The sequence below is a fragment of the Pseudorca crassidens genome, chromosome 8 (genome assembly GCF_039906515.1).
Source record: "Pseudorca crassidens isolate mPseCra1 chromosome 8, mPseCra1.hap1, whole genome shotgun sequence".
Taxonomy (NCBI): Eukaryota; Metazoa; Chordata; class Mammalia; order Artiodactyla; family Delphinidae; genus Pseudorca; species Pseudorca crassidens.
The window spans coordinates 29519684-29534412 of record NC_090303.1 but is presented as its reverse complement, the minus strand read 5'-3'; the positions used below and the strand labels follow the sequence as shown (position 1 = coordinate 29534412).

Sequence of the window (14729 nt, the reverse complement as noted above, 5' to 3'; positions counted from 1 at the left end):
CTTAGGGTTCAAGCAATGCCATTGCTGAAATGGCTGATCATCATAGAGTCACGTGATTCTGGAAAGGCTCTAAAAAGCTAAGTGAAGAAAGGCAGAATGAGACACAGAGGAACCTTATGGTGGCAAAAAACAGACTGAAGAATTGGAGACAGTGAGTAGGAAAAGGAGACCATTGATTAACAGGCAGAGATACAGATGGATAGTCAAAGCTGTTTTGTTGTGCAGTGATCTGGAAGTACTAGTGGGAAGAGCAAAGTATACTGATTGTGTGTCAATACCACAGAAACAGAAGATGTCTTGAGTTTTGTCATTCAAGATAACTAGGTTTTACTTAAAACAGTTAAGATGAGATTTTTCTTGAAAAGCAAATGTACACTGAAGCTTGCTTATGTTTAAAACCAGGTTCCAAAGGATGGGGTAGAAAGTAAGAAGTATGCTGGCAAAGTGGGTAGTTGGAAAAGAATGATCAGCAGGAATAAAGGAAGCAAATGATGTAGAATTAGGTTAGATCAGAAATGCTGGTTAAGGAGAGGGGAAAATTCTAAATATGATAAATATGTAATCGGTTATTGGAAGAGATTTTATATTTAATCACTTCCAGTGTTCCATTTGGAATGCTAGCATGATAAAATAGGACTATAAAATTTTTCTCACTTTATTTTGATCTTTTATCAAAGACACTTAAAGATATACCCACATTAAAGTTGGACACATGTTACCAAACAATAAATGTGCTATTTAGAGATTAGCAATAATGCTTTTATTAAAAATAATTATTTTATTAAAAATAACTTTCTGTGGATAAGGTCCAATGGGGTAGAAATCCTACTCCCACTGAATGTTCTTGAATATGGAAAATATTTTTATGTGATTTTATTGAGTCAAATAGTTACTGGAGGACATTTTAAAAATTAGCGATGGATCAAGACACTTGTTTAATAATGCAGCATTTTAGGTATATATTTTTAAGTATTTCATGTGCTCTGACAGTGAAATAATAGTTGGCAAAATCATTCTAAGACAAAAGGATTATCTCATAACCCAATATTTTTTAAAAGATGTTTATCTTCTGAAGGCTTCCGATTATATGTGATTTTAAGATTTCTAAACTATGGTGACATATATTTTCTTTTTGTTAAACATGGAAGGGCTCAATTTTATGACTGAACTCTCCTCTTTCTTATAGTGAATAGTGCTTGGATTCAAAAAGAAATAAATACAATGGAAATAGGAAATGCAGTTTTTGGAGAAAAGTTGATAAATTGCGATTTTATTTGATTTAGGAAGTAAACTGAATGAAAAAACATTGAAACCTCCAGGGATTCCTGGGGTTCCTTTGTTTTTACTTTATGGAATCACTACAGAGTATGTTGGGGCCAATGCGCTGTGCCAGGTAAGGCTTTGTATAAAGTGGACAACTCAGTTGTCCTCTAGGATTAACAGTGTTGTAAACAAATAGGGCACAAGGCACTTACTAGGTTTGGTTTGTTGTCATTTGCCTCTTAACCTAGAGCAATGAGTTGCAAAGTAGGTATATGACTTCCTCTCTCTTCACGCTTCTCATAATTCTCTCATCTCCATGCTCATAGACAATGGAATCACAAAAATGGCAAAAACAAAAAACCAAAAAACTAATAAGGAGAATAGAGGAGGTAAAATTAAAGATAAGAAGAATAAACTATCACTAGGGCCTTTTGAAAAACAATTTTCCAAGACATGTGGGTGGTCAAAGCAAATAACAGAATCCAAAGATTGCATGAAGAAAGAACAGAATTTCAACTCTGCAGCCTGGAAGGCATCAACACCAGTTATCTGATGAGATTTCCAGATCCTACACTGGAAGCAAATACTGATGTATACCAGTAGTTTTTTGTTAAATCTTACATGTCTGTCTGTCTCTGGCTCTCTCTTTTTCTCTTTCTCTCCCTTCTTCTCCCTCTCCCCAACTTCTCTCTCCATTGCTCTCTGTCTATACATGTATATGTATATATAGATATAGATATGGATATAGATATCTCTGGTTTGTTCCATTTTTGAATATACGCACTGCTTAGTTGATGACAGTCATATGATTAAAAAATGAAAATAAAGTCATCATTCAGAAAACTGACATTTAGTGTAGAAAAATATCTGGATAATTGTATTTCTTCGTTTTCCCTGGACATACTGAAATTAATTAGACACAAATTTGTAATATGCAGGATACATACTAACTTTTCATGACAAATGTTTGACCAGAAAAACTCAAAGGTACATAGAAATAAGTCACAATTTTAAGTGAAAATCCGTGTTGCTTTCCTGTATAGAATTTATAAAAAGTATAGTACAACATTGTGTCTATGACCAATTACATATATTATAATAACAAATATTAGAAATGCATGTTTTCCTATGTCTCTGTGGCAACTGGATTAGTATGAAAAGGAAGGCAAGAACAATATCTTAATTTATAAACTATTTGATCCATATATCTATTGCCAATGCTAATATTTGTTTCTAATGTAATTTGCCTTGGAAAAATATATTGTTGATCACAAGCGAATAAAAGACTTTTGTATTATTGCACAAAGAACCTGAGAGAAATTGCACTTATAAATAATGAGGTCTTACTTTAAAAGCTTCTTCACAGCAAGGTGGTAAACAGAGCCTTAATTTATGAAATTCATCATATATTTGTTTTCTACTAAAAGAATACCAAGTTTTTATCTGTAGGCTTTACATTATATATATTCGTTACATATATTACATATGTTTCAAATTAAATGTCATACAAATTGACAGTGTTTCAAACAATAATGATATGGATATTTTTACTGTGTTCAAACAGTTTCAGCCCTAATTCCTATACTTTCTAGACAGAACGTTTACAATTTTAAAATATTTTCCAAGAGGATAAATGCTTTGCAGTAAAAAGTGAAATACAAAGGATAAAAAGAGTCAATTAACTCAATATCATTTTTCAAAAAGCTAAGCTGTAGCAAAGTATCTCAATTACTGTTTTTATGATTGTATTTTATTATAATTTGAAAGAGCACAAAGGTCACTGTGCTTAATGCACATGCCTTATAAGGAACCACAAGGTTTTTTCATTTGCCATCATTTATCCACTGATGTCTAGATAAATCTTTACAGTACCATAAATTTCCACAATACAAACTCAATAAAAGGCCACATGGCATGTACTTTGAAAACATCTGTCCTTGCAATCTATAGAGTTTCTATACCACAAAGGAGACCATATTTAACCTTCACTTTAAACAATGCAATTACTTTGATGCAAATCTTTGGCTTATGATTCAAGGACTTTTCTTGGATATGAACAGGGAAAAAAATCAGTATCTTAGGCTGTCAGTGTTGAAACTGGAAAACTGCCTTTCCCTTCATGTAACCGTTTCATCAAAGCAAACTAGGAGTTCAAAATCATTTTTGCTACCACAACTACCACAAAACCTGCAAATATGCTATCTGGGGTCCTTCCACAACCACAGAAACTGAAAGAATATTTTATATCATTTATAGTTTAACTCTATATTTAAGTAAAGAAAGAGGTCACCAAGTATAAAATGTGTGTCATTTAATAAGAATGTGAACTAGTTTTATAAAAATAAGGATACTGAATTATCTCTGGATTGAAGCTGAAAAAACTCCAAGTGATTATCATTCGAAGTGCAATATGAAGTTGCCATTTTAATTTGTCAAACCTAAAAAAAAAAAAGGATGGAATGCCTATATCTTAGGATTTTTTGAAACTGAACTCTTGATCCCACCTCTTAAAAAAATTATGTTTAACAGACTGTCATATAAATCCAAGCTGGTAAAGAATATTTACAGCAGAGAGAATGAATGAAGCCTATGAAAGCCATGAAATTTTAAACAGACTTAATACTGTAGAGAAATGTATTAATTATGCACTTGTAGAAAAATATGGAAATTTGATTGGGAGGAGCTAAACAAAGATTCTGACAATTTAATGATAAACTGGTGAAAGAAAAACCATAAGTGTAATTCAAGAAAAATTTCTACTGCTTTTAAATCAAGATTAGGACAATGTGGAAGTTTTATAGTCTTATTTGTATACTTTTGTATTTGTATTGTATTTATAGAGTATAGCAAGTGAAACTTTCCAGGCAATACAGTTAATATCTTAAGAAATTATGTGTTCAAGATAAAATCATAAATCCAATTTTGCTTGTTTAGAAATGCATACTAGTATCAAAAGCTTAAAATATGCAGGCACCATCCTCTAGTAAAATTCAAGATATACCTGGCTGCAAAATAAATGTTGATGCAGCATAAATGTATTAATTGCTGATGTTTCTCTTTGTCTTTAATAGCACTCTTTTTTTTTTAACAATGTTTTAGTTCACATTGCTTAGGATAACTTCACAGTTATATCTTTCAGACAAAGTCAACATAAAATCCTGAAAAAAACTGTAGCTATTAAACGTGTTTAACACAAGGTCTCTGTGTTACAGCTAAATAAGCTGCTGAATACAGTAAGCTTTGTGGGACCCATTGGCTTCCACCACCTTCTACGAAATGATCCTAACCAGTTATAGAAAATATTTTGAAAAATTATTCAAAAGATGATGTATACTCATGGTAAACATAATTTAAAAATTAAAAAAGAGTATAGCCTAAAGTGCAAAATATCTCCCACTGAACTCCTCCTTTATTCTAGAGTCTCTTTCTAAGACATATATTATATTTACATACATTTCCTTGTATATATTAGTATTGCCACTATATATACATAATCCTATGCTTTATACAAATAACTCTACTCAACTATATTGTCTGCAATAAAAATATAGATTAACCATATGTCCATATCAGTAATGCAGATCTCTTACATTCCTTGAAACAGCTATGTATTTTTCCACTATATTCATACATTAAAATTTACATAATTATTCACATTGAAATGGGCCTTTCACTTGCTTCTAGTGTTTTCTTATTATTTTAATGATGAAATGAAAAGTCTTGAACTTATATATCATTGCAACTTATTGGAGTATATAAGATATTTTTTTAGAAAGAAAATTGTTAATAAATATTGATTGTAAAGAATAAATTTCATTAAAGGTGTCAGCAAATCAGATTTCCTCAATCCAATATCTGCAAATTTATGCAACTGATAGACTTAACAAAATAAACACAACTAAAGAAGAAATGAGTTCCTATTAATATTGTTATTATGGACTGAATGTTTGTGTCCCGCACCAAAACTTCTATATCAAAGATCCAAATAACAGTGTGGCTATATTTGGAGATGGGCTGCTAAGGAAGTAATTAAGGTTAAATGAGGTCATAAGGGTGTGGCCCTGTTCCAGTAGGATTAGCATCCTTTTAAGAAGAGACACCAGAGAGCTCACTTGCTCTCTCTCCTCATGCGCACAGCAAGGAAAGGGCACGTAAGGACATAGCAAGAAGGTGGCTGTCTACAAGTCAGAAAGAGTGCCTTCACCAGACACCAACTAGCTAACACCTTGATCTCAGACTTCTAGCCTCCAGGACTGTGAGAAAATATCTTTCTGTTGTTTAAGCCACCCAGTAAGTGGTATTTTGCTATGGCAGCCCAAGGAGATGAAGACAATTAAAGTTGTTGTCACAATTTTTCTGTCAATTAGATTAAATAATTACCTAAATCAAACTTGCTCATGGTTATCCAGAAAAACTTTTAAACTTTCAGTCTGGGGCTTCCCTGGTGGCACAGTGGTTGAAAATCTGCCGCCGATGCAGGGGACACGGGTTCATGCCCCGGTCTGGGAGGATCCCACGTGCCGCGGAGCAGCTGGGCCCGTGAGCCACAGCCGCTGAGCCTGCACGTCCGGAGCCTGTGCTTCGCAACAGAAGAGGCCACAACAGTGAGAGGCCCACGTACCACAAAAAACAAAACAAAACAAAACAAAACCCTTTCAGTATGGCTATATATGATTTGTTAATAGCCAAATTCAGTAAAAACTATATATATGATATACATATATAGAAGGAGATATAACATATATATGTACATATATATATATACACACACACACACACATAAGGATAACATAAATTGTAGAAAAACAAATCCATGTTTCAGGACATGTAATTCACTACATATGTTTCATTTTCTTTCTCGGAAGACGTTTGTCTTTTTATAAAAATCTTCATACTCAAAAGTGTTTAGGGCTTCTCTGGTGGTGCAGTGGTTAAGAATCCACCTGCCAATGCAGGGGACACGGGTTCGAGCCCTAGTCTGGGAAGATCCCACATGCTGCGAAGCAACTAAGCCTGTGCACCACAACTACTGAGCCTGCGCTCTAGAGCCCGCGAGCCACAACTACTGAGCCCACGTGCCACAACTACTGAAGCCCGCACACCTAGAGCCCATGCTCTGCAACAAGAGAAGCCACTGCAGTGAGAAGCCCGCACACCACACCGAAGAGTAGCCCCTGCTCACTGCAACTAGAGAAAGCCCGCACGTAGCAACAAAGACCCAACGCAGCCAAAACAAATAAAATAAATAAATAAAGTTTTTAAAAGTGTTTATTAAAAACTAAGAAATGGGAGAAAGGAAGAATCCTCGAATGAATATATATCTATAGTCAAATGAACACTATTTCATTGACTGTCTCTTGATAAGAAAGCTATTATTCCAGCATCCATATAGAATAGAGCTCATTACTCACACAACACTTAGCATTTTAGAAGTAAATTTCATGTACTTATTCATTATATCCCTACACTTCCACATCGTTTCCCCCAATAAAAATCACATACTGGGAGTAAGATGAGAGAAGTATTATTATTGAAACTTTAAAGATGAGGAAACTCAAGGTCAGGGAAATTAGCATAAAGATGTGAACCAAGATTTCATGAGTATCTAAGCTTGTGTTCTTTCCCCTGCAATGCACTCTATTCTTTCTTCCATACACCTTCATATATGTGTTGAACAAACATTAATGCTTGTCCGTTCTATGTTAGCACAGTGTGAGCAAGTAACTGAGGGAGGAACACAGTGGTGTGGAATCAAAGGAGTACATGGACGCAGTAGGTAGGGCAGGAAATGCTCTGATAGAAGTAGGCCCAGGGAGCGTGGTAATAGACAGCTGACAGTCTGGAGAATACCAAAGAAGTCTTCCAGAAAGGGTGATGCTTGGACTGCTTTTAAAGGAGCCATGAGAATTACCCAGATAAACAAGAAAATGAGAAATCTAAAACAGTCCTTATCAGACTTCAATTTCCAATGATATGAAAATGTTGGACAGCTTACTTCTCCAAGGCGCTCCCCATGAGAATTTATGTATATAGATAAATACTTGTACCCATATATTGACTACATTAATATTGACATACTTACACTTATATAAATGTCCATATCTATAACTATATTTATATATACACATATTATATATTTACATTTGAAATCATTTCTAAATCCATACTTACTGAGGTCCATGAGTTCACTCCCCACTTACAATCACATCACAGGGTTTATTCTAGTTTTCTCTCTTTCCGTATTTGTAACTTCCTTCTCTGACAGTGGGAAACTGAAGTCTCATTATTCTTAACTGATTAACATATTCGACTCATCCTGCATACTAACCAACCTCTCATTACCATAGCTACCCAGCCCCTATGTTGACACCTTGTTTATCAACTCTTGCACTAGGATAAATCCTATCTTCACCTTATTCAGGTTTTAATATCCCATACTAATTCACCCCATGTATAAACATCTCAGCCTACTTGGGCTCTGAAACCCCACAGCAAGCCATCCCTACACAGGGGATGTCGTACCCCTTCGCAGGTTGACTGCCTCATTCTGCTTTGGCTCTCAACATCCCTCACCAGGCTGCACCTCCAGGTGAGCTCATACCTTGTTCACTGTACTACCCTCCCGCCCCACTCTTCCCCAAAGGCTATAGGAATGAACCATTCAGGAAGAGAAAGAGGAAGGGGAAGGGAAAGGAGAAAAGGAAAGAGGGTCACAAATCATAAGAACACAACTTGCTCTTTTTCCACTGGAAAATCAAGAGCAGTGATTCTCAGAAAGGAAACACTACAGATTCTGTGGTTTGAAATGCATAGCCAATATATAATTTTGTTATTTGGAATAGGAAACAAATGTATTGTTTCACGATATGAACTACTCAAAATGAAGCTGGACAAAACGTTTGTGGATAAGGATAGGATCTTGTGGTGAGGGAGAAAGGAAGTAAGATTTCATATTTATCAAAATGAAGCATGAGTTTAAAAATATTGCCATAGAGGATAGGCATCTTGGTGTTTAGGAAATACCGGTTTTGCTGGCTTTATTCCAGTCAATATTTATTAGCATTGCAGGGTGAAAGACTGTTAGAGGACCCTTAAATAATTCAACACCAGGAAATCCTCAATTCCCTTAAATTCTAATTCAAAAAATATATATACTGTTTAATATTGTTGTATATAATATTTAATATCATTATATATGATATTTAATATCTTTATATATGATGTTTAATATCATTATATATAATGGTTAATATCATTATATATAGAATGTTTAATATTATAAAACTTCCTTTACAGTGAAGTAGTATTAGGGCATTTGCATGAAAATCTATGATTTGCTAATTAGAAAATCATTTTCTTATTACTTTTTTTTTTTTTAATTTATTTACTTTTAAAAATTTTTGGCTGCGTTGAGTCTTCGTTGCTGTGTGCGGGCTTTCTCTAGTTGCAGCGAGCAAGGGTTACTCTTCTTTGCGGTGCTCGTGCTTCTCATTGCTGTGGCTTCTCTTGTTGCAGAGCACAGGTTCAAGGCACACGGGCTTCAGTAGTTGTGGCTCACAGGCTCTAGAACACAGGCTCAGTAGTTGTGGCGCACAGACTTAGTCGCTCTGAGGCATGTGGAATCTTCCCGAACCAGGGCTCAAACCTGTGTCCCCTGCATAGGCAGGAGGATTCTTAACCACTGTGCCACCAGGGAAGCCCTTATTTTTTTAATGAATATTAAATATTCAAACAAATCAGAAATTAACAGAGTGGGAAACTATAGTGTCCCCATTAGTAAAGTGGGTATTATTGATGGAGTAACCTGATGGGGGATTAATTCCATATGTTAGTTAGTGACGTCGTTCCTCCTTTTGGGCCACTTGAACATGGCTATTTCCACATATGAAAAACTATAACAGAGGGCCACATCATAATGTTCTTCTTCAATTAAGAAATAATTGAAAAAAAAAAGAGAAATAATTGAAAAAGCCTTTGAGAGCTACAAGATGTGTTCTGAATCATCAATTTCAAGAATTTACCTTAAGGAAAATTTCCTAAAAAAATCAGAACACATACAATTTTTAACTATAGTAATAAAGGTAACTATGCTATATATGAATTTAAAAATGGAAACCACCTGATGTCCTACAATACAGAATTGGAAGAATAATTATTTTACAGTCATAAAGTGGAATATCATATAATTTTTAAAACAATTTGAAGTAGATATTAGGAAATAATTGTTTTATATGTTTTTGAGTGAAAACCTAGTATATAGCAGTATTCATTTTTATATAAAAAATTAATATATTTATGTGCATTTGCACATAGAGAAAGGCCTGATTGGTTATAGATTAAAATACCATTATGTACTGGAGTTTCAAACTGGTTTTATTTTTATTGTTTTCCCCAAAATTATTCTTCTGTCCATTTTTTTCTCCATTCCTTCAACAAATATTTATTAACTCTATCTTGTTCGAGGCTCAAAGAGCTAATTTCATTTCTTCCCTTGAAATAAAGATAGTATATCAATACCTTAATATCCTTGCTAGCTGAGTACATATGTCCCATCTCTTCTTATTAATAATTATCCAAAAGGCACCTGAAAAAACATCGTGGAATACCTTAAGTTATAACCTGAGTGATTTAAGCCTTGGAAAACATTAAACTTTGCACAAAGCAACTCTTTGAATTTGACCTTTAAAAATAAGAAAATTCAGTTAATAAAGGGAGAAACTTTATCTCTGAGCACATATGAAAATTCTCTGCCCCAGAAACTGTGGAGTGTATTAGCTTGACCTGTAGATACACAGTGGATGATTTAGAAAATCAGTATCTCTCTTTAGCCATTGTATTAAAACCAAGGAAATAAAATTATGTCCTGATTTCTAGCATAAAAAATTCTGATTGCTAGAAAAATGTTATTCTACCTAGCTAGTTCAATATGAAACACAGTGAATTAGACTAACTACATTTATTTCTAAATTTACTTTGTGTGATCAAGTAGATTAATTTGAAAAACTAATGTAATGATTACTAAGTAGGAAGGTGATTACAAACTACAGGAAAATAGTCTTTTACTTTAATGTTCCTTGTAGGCACAGAGGATTTCAAGACTAGTAGCTACTGTACCATTTCATTTCTATAAACTGGTGTAGGTGTTTGTGTTATAAACAGTAACATATTATTAAGAAGAGTTAAGGATGCTGCAGTAGCTTACAAACCAAGGAGTGTGACTTCATGAGAAGAAGCTATATCCTCTTTATGTTGATCCAGAGTACTAAGCTGCCTAAACAGAGGAAGGCAATATTAGTACTGTTTAAATTCTTCTTTTGCTCTAAATTTGGAAAACAGTCAATAAACATCAGCGGAGATTTAAAGAGTTATTTTCTCTAAAGTATACTGTATCTCTTTGGATTTTTACGGAAATAAACATTCTCCTGAATTACTACTTTTGGATTATGATAAGGTCAGTTTTGCAAACACTTCTTCGTATCATGGACTACACTCACAAAATTTTCTGGTAGGATGCTGTGCAGCTCTCTAGCACAGAGCCATGAGGTCTACTTGTGAAGTGTTACCCTTACCCCTACAGTAATGCTGGGATGAGATTGCTCCACTAACAGTGATACTACAGTTCAACTACTGCAAGCTTTTACAACCTACCCCACCCCCATCTGCAGAGGTTACAAGAGACTTTTTCAACTTCCCTTCTCTATTACCGACAGTAGTTTGACTTATGCAGATTCAGACACAAATGCAGGTATTTCTGCTTCTGCTACTGATGATGACCAACCTACCCCGGTGCAGCATTACATATGAAAGTGGCAATAAACAAAATCAGCCCAATTTCATCATTTCTATGATGTTTAAAAAGGAGACAGATGCCTTGCATAAAGGTCATTTGCTCTTCAGGTTGAGGAAATATAAAAACTCATGTTCTACATTTATTAGCTGGAGGGGTCCTTTTTATTATGCTCTAGTGAAAATGTGAATTTGTGTATTTAGTAAGACATGACCGACTCTGTATGGAAACTAGTCAAATATAACAGTTGTCTGTGGTATAATGAGAGGCCCATCATGTGAATTGCTAGTTATAGGTAGAGATTGATTAGTTTTAACATAAAATAATGAATTTCATTTCATACATGTTCCTGTTATACTGAAACAAAAACCATAGCAAACAGAACTGTTTTAGAAAATTTACATTATAAGGTCCAAAGCCTGAATATGAGCCCAAAGTCTACTATGTGTCCTTTAGGAAGTGATATTTGGAATGACTCATTAGTAGGCAAAGCTAAAACTCAAGAATATTAAAGCACTTTACTTATGTACTATTTCGCTAGAAATGGATAGCTGTCTATAGAAATCTGTGTCCTTCCATTAAACATGCAGAGTTATCACTGAAAATTTCAGTCCCGTCCTCCTTGCACATGGAAGGGGATGTATGTTAGTTTGTCCTAATGAAACACAAAAGAATTGATGTGTGCTTATTATGGACCAAAGCATTTAAAAGAGGTGTGTCATCTCCACTTTCCCTTTCTTTTCTACCAGCTGGATGCACAGGATTCCAGACTTTAGGGGATGAAGGAGCCACAAGAGAGAAGAAGCCTGATTCCCCAAATATCCACACAGAATGAAATTGCCCACTGACTGGGAAGAGCTGTATCCAGCTGACTGATATGTGAGGCTTAATTAATTGTGTTAACACATGGGAATTTGGGGGTTATTTAAGAAATCATCATTACACTAACAAATACTGTTCTCCATAATACTCAAATAATGATTTGAGGCAGGGGAGAAGATAGAGTACTGGAACAAAGAGGAGAAGGGATGAGCATAGGTATGGCTGAGTTTTTGCTAATGTGTGAATAAAATAACCTACTAAACAATGATATAGCTAATAGGGGATTAGTTAAAATGTGCATATTCTCCTTCTACATCCATCACTTTAGGCAACTTTGCTGCTGCTTTATGTAAGTTTTCTGTGCCTCAGTTTTCTTAACTGCAAAAGAAGAAATTCCACTAGATGAACTGTATACTTATATATTCTTTCAGCTATAACATTCCCACTCCATGTTTCCACTAAAACATGAAGCCATGTACTCTAAGTTACAAAGTGACCTAGCATTTCTCTGAGAAGAAGAATTGTGCTATAGAGTAAAGAACACGGCACCAATCACCTACCAGGATTCCAGGGTTTCCCCTACCTCTGGATGACTGCAGGTATTTAGACAAGTTACTTAAATTTTCTGGACTTCAGTTCCTTCACCTATAAAGTAAAAATAAAAGTAAAGTTATCCCTTTACGCTCTAATATTCAGTAATTTCTAAACAGTCCAATTTGTGTGGTTTTTATGGAAATGAAAAGCCAGGCCGTTAGTGTGCTTCTGAAGTAAAAGGCATAGCTTCCCCTATCGAGTGCTATCAAGAAGTTAGGCCAAAATCTGTTGACCCATAAATAATTTTTAAGAGACTATGACATTTGCACCAGCCCTTTTCTCACTTATCACTGTAGTATTAGGAAATTTTCCCTGAACAGCATGGCAGAGGCAGCAGAAGTACAAATTTATAGTTAGCTCCCAGCCCCTAGGCTAGGGTCACATTCCTCACCGATGGTGTTCTCCCAGTGCAGGAGCTCCTCTGGAGACCAAAATGCAGTACAAGGCAAGTCCTTCCCTTCCGTGAAGCAGAGAGGAGGGCTACTTATGTCGTGACTGGTCAAGGGTGGGAAAACAAACATTTTCTCAAATTCAGCCTTGAAAGCATCAATTAATTCTACCCATGTCTTTACAACAGCTCAGTTGCTCCATACACAGAAAAGTGAATCAACTGAATTTATCTTTCAAAAAAAGTCAGTGGAAAAGAAAAAAAGGGAAATGACAGGTCAATTTAACTTTAGCTATTAGTCGGCGTGTGTGTGTGTGTGTGTGTGTGTGTGTGTGTGTGTGTGTGTGTAGCAAAGGAGAAAGGGGGGCGAGGAGAGACTATTTATTAATACAGGCATTGCGTTGGAATGGTTAATTTCTACCTATCTCCAAACACCCACCTTAGATAATTTTTCTCCATTAAAGTAATTTGAAATTTAAATACAAAATTCCAATTTTATCTCTAGCTACTTAGAAAAGAGCTTAGTTTCCATGAAAGGTCAACTCACTGTAGAAAGGATAAACACAAGAAAATGTTTAGCTTCTCAGTGGGTGAAAGTGGTAGCAAAATAAATTTGAGAGATAAAGACGTTCAGTTTTTTTTAGTTTTAAGGGTGTGTAGTCTATAAATGAGAACACACATTAGGATAATTGGACTAGAAATGTACACATCCTGAGAATATACAGCTAAATTTGATTGGGGATTTCTAAACCTCACTGCAACCTTAGCAGTTTTATTATCTGCAATGATTATATTTGTTTGCCTCTGTTTCATGCCTTCAGGAAAGACTTGCTTGATGGCTATTAACCTACACGCGATGAATTTGAGAGGCATAAAAAAAAATCCAGGTTGAAACTCTATAATTATAGAAGATGGTTTTTGTAAAAAGGGGATTTGACATTTAAGTCAGCGCTATTATTTCTTTACTTTTTTGTGTGTTATTCATAACACTGATTTCTAAGTTTATTTTAATATAGATTTTCCCTCCTGCTTTTTCCGAAGATACCTATAGCATTATTTGACATATTACATGAGACATTTGTATGTGTTGTGTATACGTTTCATGTGATATAATATGAGGAATTGAGCTGTTACACACTTAGCTATCTGGTTTTTTTTTGGTCACTAATTATCAGAGAAAAAATCATGGAACGTTTCACGAATTTGCGTGTCATCCTTGCGCAGGGGCCATGCTAATCTTCTCTGTATCGTTCCAATTTTAGTATATGTGCTGCCGAAGTGAGCACTATCTGTTTTATATTTACTTATATTTTGAGAACACCTAACATCATAAACTATCATTGGTGATCACCAAATGAGAGCATCTTGACAACCAGCTTGGATAGTATGATGTAGAATTCAAGAACACAAGGTCTGACAACAGATAAAAGTTTTCAAATCCTGGTCAGTATGTGGACTTTAGCATATGATCTATTCCTCTCAAGGCTTGTTCTTCTCAGCTGTAATGTGAGGGTACGTTGGAGTCTCAACTATTAAAATGATGCAGTTTCTACTTCAAGCAACAGAGTGTTATCTGCATTTCTATTTTACCTCCTTTTTCATTTAATTTGCATTTAATTCATATTCTTTATTGAGTTGCTTTTTACTAATATTTTCTTCTCTTCCTAACATGGGCATCTTTTGTCCAAGATGAAACTGCCTGGTTAATTAATGGACAGTTTAGACAAGGACTCATCATTTCTTCTAAATGATGGTTAAATGGGACCCGTGCTAGTTTTGACTGTTTCCCTGCTGGGGTCATGATATTGAAGTGTAGGTCTTCCTGAAAAGATCTGAGGCCAAAGGCCCTCTGGACTCTCCCATCACTTTTCTGCC

The 14729-nt window shown here is 35.0% G+C and overlaps 1 non-coding gene across 1 annotated transcript; it reads right to left on the bottom strand.

The window, feature by feature from the left end:
- Nucleotides 1–14033: 14033 nt before the first annotated feature.
- LOC137229592 (U6 spliceosomal RNA) lies at nt 14034–14140 on the bottom strand. The gene has a single exon (XR_010945749.1). It is a non-coding gene; the product is annotated as a U6 spliceosomal RNA (small nuclear RNA).
- Between the last annotated feature and the right edge of the window lie 589 nt (nt 14141–14729).